Source organism: Choloepus didactylus, chromosome 5, assembly GCF_015220235.1.
Source record: "Choloepus didactylus isolate mChoDid1 chromosome 5, mChoDid1.pri, whole genome shotgun sequence".
Classification (NCBI taxonomy): domain Eukaryota; kingdom Metazoa; phylum Chordata; class Mammalia; order Pilosa; family Megalonychidae; genus Choloepus; species Choloepus didactylus.
The window spans coordinates 30,843,802-30,864,395 of NC_051311.1; the positions used below are offsets into that span (position 1 = coordinate 30,843,802).

At 38.8% G+C, this 20,594-nt stretch overlaps 1 protein-coding gene and 1 pseudogene across 11 annotated transcripts in view; both read left to right on the forward strand.

Moving 5' to 3' along the window:
* Window positions 1-20,594, forward strand: part of LMBR1 (limb development membrane protein 1) — a 360,445-nt gene that overhangs the window by 221,138 nt on the left and 118,713 nt on the right. The window lies entirely within an intron of this gene.
* On the forward strand, window positions 18,667-19,755 carry LOC119533870 (annotated as a pseudogene).

Genomic DNA, 20,594 nt, shown 5'->3' on the forward strand with positions numbered 1-20,594 from the left:
CCTATTGGTCAGTTTGCAACAAAGGACAACAAAGAGCAGTAACTTTTCCACACTGCAGGATTACATCCTTTGACTTTTAAACTCTCTGTTCAGGATCCGATCTCTCACTCTTTCATGTTAAGTATGGAGGTGGTAGAGAAACCAGAAACTCTGGGCAGGTGGCTGATCAGTGTGGTTGCATGTAGGCAGCAAGGAAGAGAGCCAGGCACTCTAATGTCTAATGACTGGATGGTGCTCAGAAGTCAGGAAGCAGACAGGATGAGAGAATTTGAGGAAGCACCTATGATTTTTTTTGTATCTTTAAAAAAAATCTGTCCCTTTCACAAAGTCATAGATATTCTTCTAATTGTCTTCTAAAAGTTACATAGTTTTGCCATTTATTTTCATATCTTCAAGCAGTTGAGAATTGAGTTTTGTGTACAGTGTTAAGTAGAGGTTCAATTTCATTTTTACCCTCTGTTCCAGTTTTTGCAAAACACCAGAAATGAATTGGCTTTTATAAAAGGGGGTTTATTTGGTTACACAGTTACAGTCTTAAGGCCATAAAGTGTCCAAGGTAGCACATCAACAATGGGGTACCTTCACTGGAGGATGGCCAATGGTGTCCGGAAAACCTCTGTTAGCTGGGAAGACACGTGGCTGGCATCTGCTCTGGAGTTCTGGTTTCAAAATGGCTTTCTCCCAGGACGTTCCAATCTAGGCTTCAGCTTCTCTCCAAACTGTCACTCTCAGTTGCTCTTGGGGTGTTTGTCCTCTTTTAGCTGCAGCTGCTTTTCAAAATGTCACTCTCAGTTGCTCTTGGGGCGTTTGTCCTCTCTTAGCTTCTACAGAGCATAAGTCTGCTTTCAACTGCCATCTTCAAACTGTCTCTCATCTGCAGCTCCTCTCTCAGCTCCTGTGTGTTCTTCAAAGAATCCCTCTTGGCTGTAGCAAGCTCGCTCTTCTGTCTGAAATTATATAGTGCTCTAGTAAGCTAACCAAGGCCCCTGCTGAATGGGTGGGGCCACACCTCCATGGAAATCATCCAATCAGAGTCATCACCTATAGTTAGGCAGATCGCATCTCCATGGGGACACTCAAAGAATTACAATGTAATCAACACTAATATGCCTGCTCACACAAGATTGCATCAAAGATAATGGCATTTTCGGGGACATAATATATCCAAACCGGCACACCCTCCATTTATTGTAAAAGCCATACTTTCTTCACTGATCTGCTCTAAGTCTTCTGTCATGTATCAGGTCATTCATCTGCTTTTGGTTTCAACATCTTGTTCCATATTCTTTTGTTTTTTGTGTATCCCTCTACTAATACCAAATTGTCTAATAAGTCTTGATATCAAATAGGGCAAATTCTCTTATCTTGTTTCTTTAGGAGTGTTTTTGCAATTCTTGTCCATTGTTGCTTATATATAAAATTTAGAATCAGCCAAATCACACACACACACATATCCTATTCAGACTTGTTTTGGGATTTCACTTTATTCTTAGAATATCTGGAGATAATTGACACTTCTGTATTATTGAGTCTTCCAGCCCGTGAACATGACGTATTTCTTCATTTATTTACATTACCTTTACATCAGTCAATGCAGTTTTATACTTTTGCCCATTGTGCCGGTTTGGATGTATTATGTCCACCAAAATGCCATGTTCTTTAATGCAGTCTTGTTGGGGCAGACATATTATTGTTGATTAGGTTGGAATCTTTGGATTAGGTTGTTTCCATGGATATATGACCCACCCAACTGTGGGTAATACCTTTGATTAAATTATTTCCATGGAGGTGTAGCCCCACCCATTCAGCATGGTCTTGATTAGTTTTACCTAAATGCTTTAAGAGCTCAGACAGAAGGAGTTCGGTGCTGCTGCAGCCAAGAGAGGCATTTTGAAGATAGCCATTGAAATTAGACTTTTGCTACTCCAGAGTTTGCCTGGGAGAAACCCCAGATGCCTGGAGAGAAATGTCCTGGGAGAAAGCCATTTTGAAACACAACCTGGGAGCAAAGGAAGAAGATGCCAGCCATGTGCCTTCCCAGACAACAGAGGTGTTCCTGACACCATTGGCCATTCTTCTGTGAAGGTACCCTATTGTTGATGCCTTAGCTTAGACGCTTACGGCCTTAAGACTATAACTTTGTAACCAAATAAACCCCCTTTATAAAAGCCAATCCATTTCTGATATTTTGCATTCTGGCAGCATTACCAAACCAGAACACCCATGAAGTAAATGTCTTGTACATCTTTTTTTTGAAGCTGTTTTATTGAGAGATATTCACATATTATACAATCCATCGAAAGTGTACAATCAGTGGCTTTTACTGTAATCACAGAATTGTGCATTCATCACCACAATCAATTTTAGAACATTTTCATTTCTCCCAAAAGAAAAACTCCATACCTCTTAGCAGTCACCTGTCAATCCCTTTATCCTTCCCCAGCCCTACAAAACCACTAATCTATCTCCAAAGATTTATTTATATTTACATTTTATACAAATGGAATCATACCATATGTAGTATTTTGTGTCTGATTTCTTTCACTTAGCATAATGGTTTTGTTGTTGTTTGTTTTTTTAAAAAATTATTCTTTTAATTAGAGAAGTTGTTAGGTCTATATGATAGTCATGTAAAAAATACGACATTCCCAAATATCCCCCCTATTGTTGACACTTTACATTGGCACGATACCTGTATTAGCCAGGGTTCTCTAGGAAAACAAAATCAGCAGGAGGTATCTGCAATTATGAGATTTTATAAAAGTATCTCATGCATATGTGGGGATGCATAAGCCCAAATTCCGTAGGGCAGACTGGAAGCTGGCAACTCTGATGAAGGTTTTTGATGAATTCCCCAGGAGAGGCTGGCTGGCTGAAGTAGAGATGGAAGACACTCTCCTTAGTTGATTATGGGTGAAATCAGCCATAAATGCAATCAATTAAAAAATTATTTAGTCTGCGAAATGTCCTCACAATAAGTTAGGCCAGTGCTTGCTTGACTGGACAACTGGACACCATCACCTGGCCGAATCATGAACCCAGCCATCACAGTTCACCCCTTGTCAACTTGGCAGATATACACATCACCTTAAATCATTCTTAATCTCTAAATAAAAAAACAATAACAGACATATTTTTTTGCCTAACAATATTTAACTGTCCTGAATCCAACTGGAAACACTAAATCTCTCCAGAATATATTCACTCTTAAAATTGACAATCCTGTAACTTAAATACTACAATGTGAACAATTCAACTTATGTCATATGGTTAATGGGATAAAATAGAAAAGAAAACAAATATATTTGCTTTTTGTACAATTACATACTCTTAACAAAACAAGGAAGAAGTATTCATACTGTTCATTTCTGTAACTGGTCATGTGATCGAAGTTCATATTTATCACTACCTTCTTCCACTAGCCATTTCATGCTCCCTTTATCCTCAGCAAGCACCTCAGCCGGTTGTGGTTCTTTGGCTGGTGGGGTGACTGAAACCTTCATTCCTGAAGTTTCTGGGCCGTTGGTAGTCATACCTAGATTGGGTTGTTGCAGTTTTCCATTGACTTTAATCACAGGACATGGTAGTACTAAGAGATGCCTTAGGGGATTTCCTGTATTCCCGGAAAACTCTTCTTTACTTCCATTGTGTAGGTGCAGTCCTGTTTCCCCTTGGTAGTCAAGATCAGTCACTCCAACCTGTACAGTAATCCCCTTCTTTGCCTGTGAAACAACCTAATCAAAAGTTCCCACCCACAAAAGTCTGCCCCCACAGGGATGGATTAAAAGAACATGGCGTTTTCTGGGTATATAACGGCTTCAAACCAGCACAGTACCTTTGTTACAACTGATGAAAGAATATTAAAATATTAATGTTAACTATAGTCCATAGTTTGCATCGGATGTATTTTTCCCATATACCATCCTATTATTAACACCTCATAATAGTGATATACATTTACGATAGTTCATGAAAGAACATTCATATATTGGTTTCATTAGCCATAGTCATCATCCACAAGACAGTGTTCACCATGTTATGCAGTCCCATGTTTTATCCTCTAACTTTCCCTTTTCGACCACATTCACATACATAATTCAGCACCCACAATAATGTGCTACTGTTAATTAAAATCACAATAATGTGCTATTGTCACCACTATCCATTGCAAGTTCTCTTGCTATTTCCAACATCTGTAGTTACCTTCCTCCACTGAAGTCTTGAATTCCTCAAAGTAATCCACGAGGGTTGGTATCACCTTCTTCCAAACTCCTGTTAATGTTGGTCTTTTGACTTCTTCCCATGGATCATGAATGTTCTTAATGGCATCTAGAATGGTGAATCATTTCCAGAAGGTTTTCAATTGACTTATCACTATCTATGGCAACTATAGCCTTACAAAATGTATTTTTTAATAAGGTTTGAAAGTTGAAATGACTCTTTGATCCATGGGTTGCAGAATGTGTGCTGTGTTAGTAGGCATTAAAGCAACATTAGTCTAATTATATATCTCCAACAGAGCTCTTTGGTATGTTGTCAATGAGCAGTCATATTTTGAATGGAATCTTTTTTTTTTTCCTTCTGAGCAGTGGCTGTTGACAGTGTGTTTAAAATACCCAGTAAACCATGTTGTAAACAGATGTGCTGTCATCCAGGCTTTGTTTTTCCATTTATAGAGCATAGGTAGTGTAGATTTATCATAATTCTTAAGGGCCCTAGGATTTTCAGAATGATAAATGAGCATTGGCTTCAACTTAAAATCTCCAGCTCTATTAGTCCCTAACAAGGGAGTCAGTCTGTCCTTCGAAGCTTTAAAGCCATGCAGCAACTTCTCCTCTCCAGCTATGAAAGTCCCAGATGGCATCTTCCAATATAATGCTGTTTCATCTACATTGAAAATCTCTTATATAGGCACCTTCATCAGTTATCTTAGTTATATATTCTAGAAATTACTGCAGCTTCTATATTAGCCCTTGCTGGTTCACCTTGCACTTTTATATATGGAAATAACTTATTTCCTTAAATCTCATGAACAAACCTCTGTTAGCTTCAAACTTTTCTTCTGCAGCTTCCTTACCTCTCTCAGCCTTCCTAGAGTTGAAGAGTTAAAGCCTTGCTGTGGATTTGGCTTTGGCTTAAGGGAATGTTGTGGTTATTTTGATCTTCTGTTCAGACCACTAAAACTTTCTCCATTTCACCAATAATACTGTTTCACTTTCTTATCATTTGTGTGTTCACTGGAGTAGCACATTTAATTTCTTTCAAGAACTTTTCCTTTGCTTTCCCAACTTCGCTAACTGGCATACCAGAGGTCTAGCCTTTGACCTATCTTGGTTTTTGACATACTTGCCTCACTAAGCTTTATCATTTCTGTCTTTTAATTTAAAGTGAGAGATTTTCCCTACTCCAAAATAAAGAAAAAACTAAAAATAATACAGAGCACTCAAAACATCCCATACCCCTTATCCTCCCCTATTATTTATTTATATTTTTTGTCTTTATTTTATTACTCATTTACCTATACACTGGATAGAGGGAATGTCAGTCACAAGGTTTTCATAATCACATGGTCCCACAATAAAAGCTATATAGTTATACAATCATCATCAAGAATCAAGTCTGCTGGATTACAGTTCCACAGATTCAGGTATTACTTTCTAACTATTCTAATACAATAGAAACTAAAAAGAAATATCTATATAATGCATAAGAATAACCTCCAGAATGACCTCTCAACTCTGTTTGACATCTCTTAGCCACTAAAACTTTGTTTTGTTTCATTTATTTTCCCCCTTTTAGAAATTAAGGCATTCTCAATCCCACAGTGCCAGGTCCAGGCTCATCCCTGGGAGTCATGTCCACATTGCTAGGGAGGCTTATACCCCTGGGAGTCATGTCTCACATAGGGGGGAGGGAAATGAGTTTATTTGCAGAGTTTGCTGAGAGAAAGAGGCCACATCTGAGCAACAAAAGAGGTTCTCTGGAGGTGACTCTTAGGCATAGGTAGGCTTAGCTTTTCTTTTGTAGGAAAAAGTTTCATAAGGGCAAGCTCCAAGATCGAGTGCTTGAATTATTAAATTGGGAGTCCATAATGCTTGTGAGAATATCAGGAATTCCCCAGGTGGGGAAGTTTAATATTTCCATGTTTTTCCTCAGTCCGTCAAGGGGACTTTGAAATACTTTTTTATTTTCTGCCCCAAGTACTCTGCATGCTCTGGGAGGTATTGAGGTATTACATTAACCTGTTCAGAATAACAAGATCTCATTCCCTATTTTAGGTTCCATGTAATTATGTTGTTTAAATAAACTGACTATACAGGTTGTTCTGGTTTGCTAGAGCTGCCATTATGCAAAATACCAGAAATGGATTGGCTTTTCTAAAGGGGGGTTATTGGGTTACAAATTTACATTCTGAAAGCTGTGAAAAGTATTCAAACTAAGGCATCAGTAAGAGGATACATACCTTCACTGAAGAATGGCTGATGGCATCTAGAACATCTTTGTTAGCTTGGAAGGCACGTGGCTGATATCTGCTGATCCTTTGCTGCCAGTTTGTGTTTCAATATGGCTTTCTCCATCTCTGGGCATCTCTCTGCATCTCCAAGCATCGCCAAGCATCAGCATCAACAAGCATCTGGACCTGGAGCTCTTTTTAAATGACTCCAGTGAGCTAATCAAGACCCACCCTGAATGGGTGGTGCCAAATCTCCACAGAAAGATTCAATCAAGTGGTCACACCCTAATCAAAAAGGTTACTCAATCTGCCCCCAGAAGATTGCATTAAAGAATATGGCTATTTTGTGGGGGGCATAATATATACAAACTGGCACACAGGTTAAATTAGATGGTATACTATAGAGAATATAAATTTTGTAACAAATAAACATCTCGTAAATAACAGTTAAAAGTCAGGAATAGATGTGACTGCTGTAAGAGCTTACAGTTTATGAACCTTTTATAATAAGCCTTGTTGAATATTCTGTACTCGTGCATCATCGAGTGCCTAATTTCTGCCCACATTCTATCGCCTGATAACCTAAGTTCTCGAATTCAGTTCTCAGTATTTGCTTGTCATAGTTAGTTTGTGTTAGATGAGGCTTTATACAATATTGTCCTTTCGTTTCTGGTTTATTTCACTCAACAAAATGTCCTCAAGATTCATTCACCTAGTTGCATGCCTCACAACTTCATTCCTTCTTCCAGCTGCTCAGTATTCTGTTGTATGTAAACACCACTGTTCGCTCTTCCATTCATCCGTTGATGTACCCTTAGGCCACCTCCATTCATTGCAAATTGTGAATACAGCTGCTGTAAACACCAGTGTGCAAATGCCTATTCACATCCTTACTTTCAGTTATTCCAAGTATATACCAAATAATGGGGTTGCAGGATCATATGGCAACCCTGTATTTAGCCTCCTGTGAAACCACCACCCTGCCCTCCAGAGGGGCTGTGCTTTTCTGCTTCCCTACCAACAGTGAGCAGGTATATCTCTCTCCATATCTTCTCCAGCACTTGTATCTTTTTATTTACTTATTCACATACCATATAATCTACCCTAAGTGAGCAGTCAGTAACTCCTGGTATAATCAGATAGTTATGCATTCACCACCACAATCTATATGAGAACGTGTCCATTTCTTCCACAATGAAAGAAGAGAAAAAGCTAAAAGAATAAAGAAATTAAAAAAAAGAAAAGGAGAAACAATAGCAAAAACATCACGAATCCCATACCCCTCCCTTATATCCCCCTCTATTGACATGTAGCTTTGATGTATTACTTTTGTTACAATTAATGGAAGAATATTACAGTGTTACTGTTAACTATAGACATTACTTTGCATTGATTATATTTTGCCCTATATAACATCCCATTTTCAACACTACGCAATGTTGGCATTCATTTGCTCTCCCTCATGTAAAAACTGCCTTACATTTCTACATTTAATCACCATTGTTGTCCATTCTAGGTTTTGCTCTGTTATTGAGTCCCAGTTTTTATGCTCTATCTTTCCTTCTGGTGTCATGCATGACCCTAGCCTTCCTCTTTCAACCACATTCATGCTCAGCTTTGTTCAATCTTACAATATTGTGCCACCACCAGACAGTATTGTGCTATCCATTTCTGGATCTTTACAATCAATCCTGTTGAACATTCTGCACTCCTTCAGCATCAAATGCCCAATATCTACCCTCTTTCTACCTCCTGGTAACCTAGGTCCTTAACTTTAACTCTCAGATTCTGTCCAGTTCATATTAATGAGACCATACAGATTTGTCTTTTTGTTTCTGGCTAGTTACGCTCAAAATAATGTCCTCAAGGTTCATTCATGCTGTTGCATGTGTCTTTACTTTATTCTGTCTTACAGCTGCGTAATATTCCATTGTGTGTATATACCACAGTTTGTTTATCCACTTGTCTGTTGATGGACACTTGGGCTGTTTCCATCTCTTGGCAAATGTTTATAATGCCACTATAAACATAGGTGTACAGATGTCCGTTCATGCCCTAGCCCTCAATTCTTCTGAGTATATACCTAGTAATGTTATTGCTGAGTCATATGGCAATTCTATACTTAGCCTGCTGAGGAACCGCCAAACTGCCTTCCAGAGCTGTTGTGCCATTCTACATTCCCATGAACAGTGAGTAAGTGTACCTCCTTCTCCACATCCTCTCCAACACTTAATTTTATTTTTTTAGAATGGCCATTCTAATAGGTGTGAGATGGTATTGCATTGTGGTTTTGATTGTGTTTCCCTAATAGCTAGTGAAGTTGAGCATCTTTTCATATTTTTGTGATCCATTTGCATTTCCTCTTCGGAAAAGTGTCCATGTCTTTTGCCCATTTTTAAATTGGCTTTTTTTTTTTTTTTGTCTTTTTGTGGTTGAGTTGTAGGATCTCTATATATATTCTGGACATTAAACCTTTATCTGGTATGTGTTTTCCAAATATTGTCTCCTATTGCATAGGCTGCCTTTTTACTTTCCTGACAAAGTCCTTTGATGGGCAAAAGTATTCAGTTTTGAGGAGATCCCATTTATCTATTTTTTTCTTTCATTGCTCGTGCTTTGGGTATAGGGTCCAGGAAACCACCTCCTATCACAGGATCTTTAAGATATTTCCCTACGTTTTCTTCTAAAAGTTTTATGGTCTTAGCTCTAATGTTTAGGTATTTGATCCCTTTTGAGTTAATTTTTGTATAAGGTGTGAGATAGGGGTCCCCTTTCATTCTTCTGGATATGGATATCCAGTTCTCCAAGCACCATTGCTGGAAGAGGCTGTTCTGTCCCAGTTGAGTTGATTTGACCGCTTTATCAAAGATCAATTATCCATAGATGAAAGGGTCTATTTCTGAACACTCAATTTGATTCCATTGGTCACTGTACCTATCTTTATGGCAGTACTCTGCTGTTTTGACTACTGTAGCTTTGTAATATGCTTTAAAGTCAGGTAGTGTGAGATGTCCCACTTCATTTTTCTTTCTCAAGATATTTTTAGCTATTCGAGGCATCCTGCCCTTCCAAGTAAATTTGATTATTGGCTTTTCTGTTTCTGCAAAATAAGTTGTTAGGACTTTCTTTGGTATTGCATTGAATCTGTAAATCAATTTGGGTAGAATTGACATCTTCCAATCCATTAACATGATATGTCCTTCCATTTATTTAGGTCTTCTTTGATTTCTTTTAGCAATTTTTTGTAGTTTTATGTGTTTAAGTCTTTTATGTCCTTTGTTAAATTTAGTCCTAAGTACTTGATTCTTTTGGTTGCTATTGTAAATGGATTTTTTTCTTGATTTCCACCTCTGATTTCTCTTTATTACTGTATAGAAACACTACTGATTTTTGCATGTTTGTCTTGTATCCTACCACATTGCTGTACTCATTTATTAGCTGTAATAGCTTTGCTGTAGATTTTTTGGTGCTTTCTGCATCTATGATCATGTTTTCTGCAAACAGTGAGAGTTTTACTTCTTCCTTTATAATTTGAATGCCTTTTATTTCTTTTTCTTGCCTAATTGCTCTAGCTAGAACTTCCAGCACAATGTTAAATAATAATGGTGCCATGGGCATTCTTGTCTTGTTCCTGATCTTAGAGGGAAAGTTTTCAGTCTTTCCCCATTGAGTATGATGTTAGCTGTGGGTTTCTTCATATATTCCCTTTATCATGTTGAGGAAGTTTCCTTCTATTCCTATCCTTTGAAATGCTTTCATCAAGAAAGGATGTTGAGTTTTGTCAAATGCGTTTTCTGCATCAATCAAGATGATCATGTGGTTTTTCCTTTTGATTTATTGATGTGGTGTATAACACTAATTGATTTTCTTGTGTTGAACCATCCTTGCATACCTAGAATAAAACCACGTGGTCATGGTATACAATTATTTTAATGTGCTCCTGGATTTGATTCGCAAGTATTTTGTTGAGGATTGTTGCATCTCTATTCATTAAGGAGTTTGGTCTGTAATTTTCTTTTCTTATAGTATCTTTGTCTGACTTTGTTATTAGGGTGATGTTGGTTTCATAGAATGAGTTAGGTAGCTTTTCCTCCTTTTCAAGTTTTTTGAAGCATTTGAGCAGGATTTTTACTAGTTATTTCTTGATTGCTTGGTATAATTCACATGTGAAGTCATCTGGTTCTGGACTTTTCTTTTTGGGGAGTTTTTTTGATGACTGATTCCATCTCTTTATTTGTGATTGGCTTGCTGTGCTCTTCTGTTTCTTCTTGAGTCAATGTTGGTTGTTCATGCTTTTCTAGGAAGTTGTCCATTTAGTCTAAGTTGTCTAGTTTGTATGCATATAGTTGCTCATAGTATCCTCTCATTATCTCCTTTATCTGTTCAGAGTCAGTAATAATGTCCCCCTGCCCATTTCTGATTTTATGTATTTGCATCCTCTTTTTTCTTAGTCAGTCTACCTAAGGGTCCATTGATTTTATTGATTTTCTCAAAGAATCATCTTTTGGTTTTGTTGATTCTCTTTGTTGTTTTCATATTCTCAGTTGAATTTGTTTCTGCTCTAATCTTTGTTATTTCTTTCCTTCTGTTTGCTTTGGGTTAGTTTCCTGTTCTTTCTCTAGTTCCTCCAGGTGAGAAGTTAAGTCCTCTATTTTTGCTCTTTCTTCTTTTTTAATATAGGCATCTAGGGAAATGAATTTACCTCTCAATACTGCCTTTGCTACATCCCATAAGTTTTGATATGTTGTGTTCTTATTTTCATTTGCCTGTGTTTCAGTTTGCTAATGCTCCCCTTATGCAAAGTACCAGAAATGGATTGGCTTTTATAAAGGGGATTTATTTGGTTACAAATTTATAGTTCTGAGGCATAAAAGTGTTCAAACTAAGGCATCAACAAGAGGATACCTTCACTGAAGAATGGCTGATGGTGTCTGGAACACTACTGTTACCTGGGAAGGCACTTGGCTGGTGTCTGCTGGTCCTTTGCTCCCAGGTTGCATTGCTTTCAGCTTCTGATTCCAGTGGCTTTCTCTCTAAGCATCTAGGCTTCATCTCGTAGCTTAGCACCTCCAAATGTCCATCAAACGTCCCTTTATCTGCATCTCCAAGCAACTGTAAACATCAGTGAGCTTTTGGGTCTGTGTCAATATACCAGTTTGTATATATTATGTCCCCCAGAAAAAGCCATGTTCTTTGATGCAATCTTGTGGGGGCATACATGCTAGTGGGAATTAAAGTGGAACATTTGGATTAGGTTGTTTCCATGGAGATGCACCCCATCCAACTGTGGGTGATACCTCTGATTGCATAATTTCCATGGAGGTGTGGCCCCCGCCCATTCAGCATGGGCCTTGATTATTTTACTGGAGCACTATATAAGCTCAGATAGAAGGAGCGAGCTTGCTACAGCCAAGAGGGACACTGTGAAGAATGCACAGGAGCTGCAGATGACAGACAGTTTGAAGATGGCCATTGAAAGCAGACCTTTTGCTCCAGAGAAGCGAAGAGAGGGAAAATGCCCCAAGAGCAACTAAGAATGACATTTTTGAGGAACTGCAGCCTAGAGAGGAATGTCCTGGGAGAAAGCCATTCTGAATCCAGAACTCTGGAGCAGACACCAGCCACATGCCTTCCCAGCTAACAGAGATTTTCCAGATACCATTGGCCATCCTCTAGTGAAGGTACCTGATTGTTGATGTGTTACCTTGGATACTTTATGGCCTTAAGACTGTAACTGTGTAACCAAATAAACCTACTTTTATAAAAGCCAATCCATTTTTGGTGTTTTGCATTCCGGGAGCATTAGTGAACTAAAACAGTCGGCTCTTATCTTCTCTCTTAAATACTCCTGTGAACTAATCAGTACCTGCTCTGAATGGGGAGGGCTACACCTCCATGGAAATAATTGAATCAGAGTTTCCACTCTAATCAACAGACTAATCAGTCTGCCCCCACAAGATTCCATTAAAAAATGTGGCTTTTCTGGGGGACATAATATATCCAAACTGGCACATCGTGAGATATTTACTGATTTCTCTTGTAATTTTTTGTTTGACTCACTGGTGGTTAAATAAGGTATTAGACTCCCTGTATTTGTGAAATTTCCTGCCTTCCACCTGTTACTGATTTCCACCTTCATTCCATTATGATCTCTTAAAGTGTTTTGTATAATTCTGATCTTTTTAAATATATTGAGACTTGATTTGGTGATCCATCGTATAGTCTATCCTTGAGAATGATCCATGAGTACTTGAGAAAAATGTGTATCTTGCTGTTTTGGAGTGCAGTGTTCTGTAAATTTGTGTTAAGTCTAGATCATTTATCACACTATTCAAAATCTGCTTCCTTCTTGATCCTCTGCCTATATGTTCTATGTATTGATGAGAGTGGTGTATTAAAGTCTCCAACTATTATTGTAGAAGTGGCTACTTCTCCCTTCAGTTTTCTCGGTGTTTAACTCATGTAAATTGGGGCACTCTTGCTCAGTGCATAAATATTTTTGATTGTTTTGTCTTCTTTATGAATTGTCCCTTTATAGTGTCCTTCTTTGTCCCTTTTAATTGCTTTACATTTAAAGTCCAATTTGTTTGATGTTAGTATAGCGACCCCCTTTCTTTTCTGTTTTTTTGTGTGAAATATCTTTTTCCAGCCTTTCACTTTTAATGTATTTTTGTCCTTTGGTCTAAAGTGTGTTTCTCGTAGACAGCGTATAGATGGGTCCTGTTTTTTAATCCAGTCTATGTCATTTGATTGGGAGTTTAATCCATTAATACTTAATGTTATTACTGTAAAGGCAGTACCTTCTTCTGCCATTTCATCATTTGGATTTTATATGGCATGTCTTAGTTTTTTCCCTCTCTTTTTACCCTTACTGATAATCTTTTTTTCCATACTCTTCTTGAAACCTCTTTCTCCTGTCTTTTCCTATCTGCTTGTGGCACTCCCTTTAGAATGTCTTGTAGAGCCAGTCTCTTGTTCACAAACTCTCTGTGTCTGTATGTCTGAAAATATTTAAACTCTACCTGATTTTTGAAGGACAGTTTTGTCAGATGTAGTATTCTTGGTTGGCAGATTTTCTCTTTCAGTATTCTGAATATGTCATACCACTGCCTTCTCGCCTCCGTGGTTTCTGCTGAGAAATCTGCACATAGTCTTATTGAGCTTCCCTTGTGTGTGATGGATTACTTTCCCCTTGCTGCCTTCAGAATGCTCTCTTTCTCTTTGACATTTGGCAGTTATTCTGGTTTGCTAATATTGCTGTTATGCAAAAATACCAGAAATGGATTGGCTTTTATAAGGGGGGTGTATTTGGCTACAAATTTACAGTTCTACGGCCATAAAAGTGTCTAAACTAAGGCATCAACAAGAGGATACCCTCACTGAAGAGTGGCTGATGGTGTCTGGAACACCTCTGTCATTTGGGAAGACACTTGGCTGATGTCTGCTGTTTCTTTGCTTCCAGGTTGCATTTTAAAATGGCATTCTCCAAAATGTCTCTGGGTGTCTCTTAGCTTAGCATCTCCAAATGTCCTTCTGTCTGCATCTCCAAGTATCCCTAAGCATCAGCAAGCATCTCTGTCTCCTGGCTTAGCATATCCTGGGGCATTTTTGTTTCTGCTCTCTGTGTAAGCTCCCTTTAAAGGACTCTAGTAAACTGACCAAGATCTACCCTGAATGAGCAGGGTCAAATCTCCATGGAAACATTCAATTAAGAGGTCATGTTCTAATAAAAAATATTAATAACTCTGCCCCCACAAGATTACATTAAAGAACATGGCTTTTTGGGGGGCATAATATCTCCAGACTGGCACAGCAATCTAATAAATTAGTAAGTATCTTGTGGTAGGTCTACTTGGATCTATTCTGTTTGGGGTATGCTGTGCTTCTTGGATCTGTAATTTGATGTCTTTTGTAAGAGTTGGGAAATTTTCAGTGATTATTTCATCCATTAATCTTTCTGCTCCTTTTCCTTCTCTTCTACTTCTGGAACACCCATAATATGTATATTTGTGTGCTTCATGTTGTTATTCAATTCCCTGGGACCCTGTATATATTTTTCCATTCTTATCTCTATGTGTTCTTTTGTGTGTAGAATTTCAGATGCCATGTCCTTTAGTTCACTGATCCTTTCTCCTGCCTCTTCATATCTGCTGTTGTAGGTCTCCATTGTGTTTTTCATTTCTTCCATTGTGCCTTTCACTCCCATAAGTTCTACCATTTGTTTTCCAATATTTTGAGTTCTTTGTTATGGTCGCTCAGTGTCTTCTTTATGTCCTTCATCTCTTTTGCCACAGTTTCCTTCAATTAATTGATTTGATTTAGAAGATTTGTTTGAACATCTTTAATTTGTTGTTTCAACTCCTGTATCTCATTTGGAGTGTTAGTCTGTTCCTTTGAACCAGATCTTTTTGCTTCCTGGTGTGATCTGTAATTTTTTTGCTGGTGTCTAGGCATCTGATTTCCATGATTTTTTTTTTTTTTATTCTGGAGGTCATTCTCTGTCTTTTACCTAGGGTTTTCTTCTTGGCTGACTTTGTTCTCTATTTGTTCTTTGACATTCAGTTCAACTTATTCTAGACTTCTAGCATAGCTTCTATTTAACTTATCAGCATTTTTCAGTGCTTGTTTTTCTGATTCTTGCCCTGCCTATATGGAAGCGTTTTTTTTGTTTGTTTGGTTTTTTTTTGTTTGTTTGCTTTTTAGGAGGGTCTCTCCTGATAGGATCGACCCCAGTCAGATTTTCCCAGATAAGACAGGCCCAGGACTCAGGAAGAGAGTGTAATCAGCAGGGTACCGGTCTTTCTTGTGAAGCTTCTTGATTCTGTGCTTTAATTTCTATCCTGCCCAGCAGGTGGTGCTTGTCAGCCTGCAGCTTCCCACTGCTGTAAAATGGTGTGGTGCCTTTAATTCTCAGCAGACCCTGTACCTTCCAGGAGTGTGGTTGAGGCAGAGGGTGGGCTTAAACTGTTTTCCAGCCCTTGGAGTCTGATGTCTCAGAATGAGAGCTGCCACTTGTGCTGGGCCCTGCCTTCCCCTTCCTTGGGGGAAGATATGCCCTTCAGGGAATTATCTCCTTCACCCAACCAGGTACTTTGTCTCTCATATATTCCTTACCTCTGGCCTTGCCTGGGGGAGTGCTGACAAATAAAAAGCCTGCTGCTTTCCTTTATGCTAAAAAGTTAAAAAAATCATTTTCAGAGCTGGGATCACCAATGAAGAGCCTGAGTTGGTACCCAGGTATATGTGCCCCTTTTGTGGGGGCGCAACCCTTTGTTAGTATTCCGCACTCTGCGAACTCCGAATGCCTCTGTGTTTTGTTTTGTTTTTGTTTTCTGTCAGGCCCACTCCTCTCTGCTTGGGAGAGAACTCTGAGTTCCTTTTGTGCTTTCTCTGGGTTTATCTGTGTTCAGAGGTTGTATTCAGCATTCTGAATTTTAAAATTAAATCCACAACTGGAGCTTGGTTGAGCTACCTTCCCTTGCTCCTAGTAGTGACTCCTTCTTTTTCCCTTGGGGAAATGACTCAAAAACATCCTGGTGTGCTGGTGGTGGTGGTGGTGGTGGTGGGCTGCCAGCCTCCACATCTTGGAATACTTACAGTAATCTTGTCCCTTCCATCCATTCCAGACTGGTGTACTATGTGTGTCTTGTCACAGAAGTCTCCCAAACAGTTGTTCCCCACTGTTCCTGACTGTTTACTAACTGCCCTGGAGGATGAACAAAATTCCACACCTCCCTAAGCCACGATCTTGCCCCACTTTCTCAGCCTAATTTTAATATTGTTTTGCCTTAGGGAATAGGAAGACCTGAGGAGAGGGAGAAAGATGGGGCAATGGCCAGTGGATGGAATAGTCAGAACATACAAAACATTTATTGATTAAGTTTTCCTTCTTATATTTTGTGGTTTGTGGCACCCCAATAGTAATATCAAAGTTCACTGATCACAGATTACCATAACAGACATAATAATAATGAAAAAGTTTAAAATATGGTGAGAATTATCAAAATGTGACACAGAGACACAAAGTGATTGTATGTTGTTGGACAAAAACGTGCCAATAGGCTTGCTTAACACAGGTTTGCCCCAAACCTTCAATTTGTAAAAAAGACAATATCTGCAAAGTGCAAAAAAAGGAAAGCACAATAAAACAAGATAAGCCGGTAATTTGTTTTCCTTGCTGTGCAAAAATGCACACTATGAAAATATCACAACCTGTCTATATAGCGTATTGTTGATGGAATTTTTGGTTGTTTGCTATTTGGGATTATTAAGAATAGTGATGCCATGTTCGTTCTTATACATGTCTTGATGTACATATGTACCTAGTAATGGATTCTTGTGTCAGCATAAGGATGTACAACTCAGATATTCGTAAAGAGTTTTCCACAAGTGATTGTATCAATTTACACTTCCATGAGCATTGTTGAAAGTTCTGATTGCTCTACAATTTTTATCAATACCTGGTGTTGTTAGTCTTTTCCTGTTTAGCCATTATGGTGGATGTGGAATGGTGTCTCATTGTGGTTTTAGTTTGTGTTTCAAGGTGATTAATAGAGGTGAGCACATTTTCCTGAATTTCTTGGCCATTTGAATATCTTCGTTTGTACAGGTTGTTTTGCCTATTTTTTTTTAAATTGGGTTGTCTTCCTTTTTTTCTGCTAATTTATAGAATGCCATTAAGTTTTGATACATTGTAGAGTCCTTTTCATTCATCTCGAGATTCCTCTTGCAGTTTCTTCTTTGACCCTCTGATTGTTTAAATGTGTTGTTTAACCTCCATGTATTTGTGAAATTTCCAGTTCTCTGCCTATTGATTTCCAGCTTCATTCCATTACAATCAGAGAAATTACTTTGTTTAATTTTAATCTTTTACAATTGATTGTGACCTGTTTTGGGGCCAACTTGTGGTCTGTCTTCAAGAAAGATCCCCTAGCACTTGAGAAAAATGTTAATCCTGCTGTTTTGGGGTGCAGTGCTCTATATATGTCGGTTAGGTCTAGTTTGTTTATCATATTATTCAAGTTTTCTGTTTCCTTATTGATCCTTTTTCTAGATGTTCTATCTGTTGATGAGAATGGTATATTGAAGTCTCCAACTATTATTGTAGAGACATTTATTGCTCCCTTCAATTTTGCCAGTATTGGCCTAATGTATTTTGGGGCACCCTGGTTAGGTGCATAAATATATATGTATGTTTCTTCTCCTGACAAATTGCCGTTTTATTGATATATAATATCCTTCTTTATCTCTTATAACATTTTTTGCATTTGAAGTTTCTTGTCCGATATTAGTGTAGTGTAACCCAACTCTTTTGGTTACTGTTTGTATAGAATATCAGTTTCCAGCCTTTCACTTTCAACCTATTTGTATCCTTGGGTCTAAGATGAGTCTCTTGTAGACAGCATATAGATGGATCATATTTTTTTATCCATTCTGCCATTCTGTGTCTTTTGATTGGGGAGTTTAATCCATTAACATTCGCTGTTATAACTGAAGGCAGTACTTTCTTCACCCATTTTATTCTTTGGCTTTTAAATATCATATCTTGTTTTTGTTTCTCTTTTTACCCTTTTAGTTACCCTTACTTCATTTCTGTCCTTCGAGCCTCTCTTGTCTTTTCTGTCTGCAGGACTCCCTTTAGTATTTCTTGTAGGGCAGGTCTCTTATTAACAAACCCTGTCAGGTTCTATTTTTCTGTGAATATTTAAAACTCCCCCCTCATTTTTGATGGGCTGTTTTGGTCATACAGAGAATCCTTGGCTGGCAGTTTTTCTCTTTCAGGGCCTTAAATATATCAGACCACTGCCTTCTGGCCTCCATAGTCTCTAATGAGAAATCAGGACTTAGTGTTATTGAGTGTCCCATGTATGTGATGGCTCGCTTTTCCCTTCCTGTTTTCCGAATTCTTTCTTTGTCTTTTGCAGTTGATAATCTGGTTAGTTTTGTGTCTTGGAGTAGGTTTATTCGGATTTATTCAGTTTGGAGTATGTTGCTCTTCTTGAACATGTACATTTTTCTTTCATTAGAGTTGGGAAGTTTTCAGCCGTTCTTTCCTCACATACTCTTTTTGCCCCTCTCCATTCTCTTCTCCTTCTGGGACACCCATGACATGTTTGCCTGTGTCCTTTGTGTTGTCATTCAATTCCCTGAGACTCTGCTCCATTTTTTCCATTCTTTTTTTGTTCTTTTGTCTGATTTCAGATGTCCTGTCTTCTAGGTCCCTGATCCTTTCTTTTGCCTGTTCAAATCTGCTGTTGTGGGGTGGCCCAGGGCAGGGGAGGCCACCGCCTCCCTAGGCCTGCTGGGACGGCTGCTTCCCAATGCCGCTGCTCGTCAAGGGGCGGTGAGTGCCGCTGCCGCAGTCCGCCTGGGACCACGTATGAGCCCACCCGCCTCTGGAGGCTCCATCTCCATTTTGGGTTCTGATGATGCCACTACTTGTCACATTGTGATCCTGAGGCACACAGGTAATGGGGCTACCTGCTTGACACATTGTGATGGAGCTGACACCAAAGCTGAGGTCCCCTTGATTATGAACTCCATAAAGTCCTTTTCCAACCACACTCAATGTGGAAAGCTGGAAGTACACCTCGTGGGAGGCTTCAGTGATGATAGGTAGTTGTCACAAAAACTTACTCATCAACTTCTTAGTGAATTCTACAGGCAAGAAGATGATATTCACTTGGTGACATTATGTGTGACAGAATTAAATGACTGAGAAGAAAATGGAAAACACTTTCCAATAATTTAGGGAATTGCTGTCAACATTAAAACTGCAGAGATTTACAGAGCCTCCTTTGAAGATTGAGGTCCAGAGGAGGAGCTGCGTGCTGTGTGAGCTCCAGCAGGAGGACCTATGATTAGCATATATGATGCAAAGACAGAACAACTCCGTATAGAACCGTATTACTGGATGCCATTTCCACATGTGGATTTCTGGCTGCAGCAAGATGATAAGCAAATACTAGAGAACGTTTCCACATCACCTTTGGCTGAGCCCTCCCACTTTGTTGAACATATCAGACCTACCTTGATGTTTTTAAAAAATACCTATCTCCAACCGATACGCTGTTTCCTGGAAATAAAGCTCTACTCTACAAAAAAAATGAAGATGGCTTGTGGGAAAAGATCTCTTTTCCAGGAAGCTAAAACTAGGAATTACCAAAGAAAGCAACTTTTTGACATGACAAAGACCATTGCTGGGGTTGGAAAGACTATGAATTTGTAATCTATGCCAGCTGAGTCTTGGGCCTCCTTACTCAGTGTCTTTCAGATGACTTTCTAAATAATATCTTATTTTGGCAAAGGAAAAAAAAAATCTGCTGTTGTATGACTCTAGTATATTTTTATTCTCATCTGTTGTGCCTTTCATTCCCATAAGTTCTGTTATTTTTCTTTGCATGCATTCAAATTCTTCTTTATGCTCACCCAGTGTCTTCTTAATATCCTTTATCTCTTCAGCCATATTTTTCTTCATCTCCTTGAATTGATTTAGGAGATTTGTTTGAACATCTTTGATTAGTTGTACCAAATTCTGTATCTCTTCTGACTTTTTAATTTTTTCCTTTGACTGGGCCATATCTTCCTGTTTCTTAGTTTGACTTGTAATTCTTTGCTGATATCTGGGCATCTGATTATCTTGACGAAATTATTCTGAAGGTTGGTTTCTCTCTCTTGTCCGGGATTTGTTGTTGATTGGGTTTGTGTTAAGGATCTTCTTTGATACTCGGCGCATCATTATTTCCCAACCAAAACAGGGCCTGGGACCCATGCTGGGGGCATAGTCCAGTTCAAAAAGGGCCCTGGGGAGAGGGTCAGAAAGATGCCAGAAGCCTCTTTTCAGCTCCCTATGGCTGTGCTTTCCTGTTCTGCCCAGCTGATGGTGATCTTCACCAAGAAGCCTCTTCGATGGCTCCCTAAGGTGTGCATTCCTTGCCTGCCCAACAGATGGCGCTCTTATGTATACTGTTCTCCACAGCCCTTAGAAAGTAGGATATTTTTAGCCCTCTGGTAGCTGTGCCTCTGACACAGGTTGAGACAGTGGCACAGTGGCGCCTGTCTAGGACAAGCTAAAGCAGCAGGACCTTGTGGTATAAATGGCCAACAGCTGGATCAGAACAGGGCTGTATCCCACTCGGTT